Source organism: Acomys minous (assembly GCF_964271855.1).
Source record: "Acomys minous genome assembly, chromosome: 5".
In the NCBI taxonomy this organism is placed as follows: Eukaryota; Metazoa; Chordata; class Mammalia; order Rodentia; family Muridae; genus Acomys; species Acomys minous.
Window position 1 is genome coordinate 34,199,279 of NC_140494.1, and position 2,938 is coordinate 34,202,216.

Sequence of the window (2,938 nt, forward strand, 5' to 3'; positions counted from 1 at the left end):
TCACAGCCAATGTTCATTGGGTGAAGCACAGGAAGTCTTATGGAAAAGTGAGGGGAAGGTTAGAAGGACCTGGAGGGGACAGGATCTCCATAAGAAGACCAACACAGGCAACTAACTTGAGCCCAATGGGGTTTGTGGAGTCTGATGCACCAAGAAAGGCTTGTGCATTGACTGGACGTAGACCCCTCCCCCCTACAGATGTAGCCAATGGGCAGCTCAGGCTTCATGTGGGCCCCCTAGTATGGGAAGTGGGGGCTGTCTCTTACATGACCTCTGTTGCCTGCTTTTGATCATTTCCCCTTGCCAGGCCACAAGGAAAAGAACACACCTCAATCCTTGATGAGCTGGGGTGGGTTGGGGGTGGTGCTTACCTTCTTTGAGGTGGAGGGAGGAGGGAAGAGGGACAGAGCATGGGATGGGGAGGAGAGGAGAGGAAATAGGGGACTGTGATCAGGTTATAAAGAGAATAAATGAATAAATCCAAAAAAATTTAAGTCTTAAATAGATATTTTTCAAACACGATATAAAAACTGTTAGTAAGTATTTTGAAAACGCTTAACATCACCAATCATAAAGGAACGTCGGCTTGAAACCTGTTGACAAGCCCAGGACAAGTCCACTAGAATGACTGAATTTATAAAACACAATATCAAATGTTGATGAGGATGGAATACTGAGGCAATGGAGTGTCATAGGCAGCTGTGAAGCATCACACTGCTTCTCCAGGACCTGTGAAGTCTAAGCTTCCATGGGGAATTTACTGACCAACCATTTGACCCACCACACACCAAAGATATCTTCTGACCATGGCCGTGACCTGTGGCCATGGCAATCACACAAAAGACACAGACTGGACACCCTGAGTGTCAGCAAATGAATGGACCACTAAATTTGGGTCTATTCAGACATCTGTGAATGTGTGAATGACACATGACTCAGATAAATCCCGAAGCAGTGGGTGAGTGAGTGAGTGGCAGATGTAAGGGTGTAAGTGCTGTGGGTTCCTCTCTGTGCATCCTTGCTTCACAACAGGAATATAGGCGGTGTCCATGGTTACCAGGGTCACCTGAGACTGAGTGGCGGTGGTAAAAAGAAAGGAGGGGTCTTTACAAGAATCAGATTCACAACATATAAAAAAAGTAAATTCCACAAGGTATGTAAATTTCATCTCCATTAACAAAACAGAGTGCTTGTGTTTTTACTGAAATGATGAATTAATATTTAAACACTTACCGAAGAGTTCATATTTGCATGACAGAGTCTATAAAACTCTTGCCAAAAGCAGTTGTTTCCAGCCATACTTATCTGATCGTAGATGGGGAATATTTTGGGTTTAGTCTAACTACATTTTTGGATTATTTTTTTTTTTTTAAGTTTGTGTATGTGTCTATGTATGTATGTCAATGTGTCTGTGTGTGTTTCGGTCTGTATGCGCGCGCGCGCACGCGCGCGCGCGTGTGTGTGTGTGTGTGTGTGTGTGTGTGTATGTGTGTGTGTGTGTGTGTGTGTGTGTGTGTGTGTGTGTGTGTGTATACCATATGAGTGTATGTGCTTGTGGAAGCCAGATGAAGTCATTGGATTTCCCTGGAGCTAGAGTTGCAGGCACTTTGGAACTGCCTAGTGTGGGTGCCATGAACTGGAATTGGGTCCCTCTGGAAGAGCACCAACGGCTTTTGATCATGGATCCTCCCTGGCCCATGCTCTTCTGGTTAGACTTGGTGCAGGGGCACATAGTCCATTGGCCCTCTTTCCATTTCTGAGACTTGATTCCTTGGTACCTGTGCTGATAGTTTCATGTCAACTTGGCACAAGCTAGAGTTATCTGAAAGGAGGGAACCTCAGCTGAGAAAAATACCACCTAAAGATCCAGTTGTAACAGATTTTCTTAATTAGTGATTGCTGGGGAGAGTTCAACCCATTGTGGGTGGCACCATCCCTGCGCTGGTGGTGTTCTATAAGAAAGCAGGCTGAGCAAGTCATGATGAGTAAACCAGTAAGCAACACCCCTCCATGGCCTCTGCATCAGCTCCTGCCCCCAAGTTCCTGCCCTTCTTGAGTTCCTGTCCTGATTTCCCTCAGCAAGAAACTGTTACCTCGAAGTGTATACTGACATAAACTCTTCCCCAACTTGCCTTTTGGTCATGGTGTTTTGTCCCAGCAATAGGAACCCTGACTAAGACAGCACCTTTGCTATTTTGTTGTTTCGTTTTGTTTTTCTCTTTGTGTAACTGTGAAGAACTCCTTCATAGTCAATACTGTTATGCCTTTGGCATCCTTAAATGTCAAAGCTAAAACTATGTTGATCTTGGATTTTGTCTTTCATTAAAATGTTTTTGAGACTATAGGTGCCTGAGTAAAGCTGGGTGATGGAGAGGGTAGTCTTTCTCAGGGAAGCACACACAGCACACACTGATTTGTTGTTCAGTGCCAATCATCCCTGAAAACATGCCTACAGGTAACATTATATGTACAAAAGGGTTACATTCAATATCAACTAGTGAAAAAAAGTTGGCCTCAAACTCACAGAAATCTGTCTCTTGTGCCTCCCTGAATGCTGGGTTTACAGGCATGAGCCACCACTCCTGGCTACTGAAATGTAAACTTTTAGCCACATTCAATAATGTTTATTAAATAGAAAGAAAGTTTCTCAAAGCCCCTGCTCATTTATTTTAGTTACTTGTTTGAAATCACTCTGCTTCTTATTAAATGTCCCCGAGTATTTATAGTCTTAACTTTATCTCTTTTTCAAATTTTACTCATGAGTTTGGAAGAAAAGAACTTTTTAATTTGAAAATCATTTCAGATTTACAGATCTGGGGGGTGCATGTCAGTCTGCAGCCGCCTCCTTACGCGCTAGCCCAGGTTTTCAAGGGCGTTGGAATTTGTGTGCTTGGTTGCCTTTGCCCATTGTGCAAGGCCTGGCTGCACTCAGCTCACC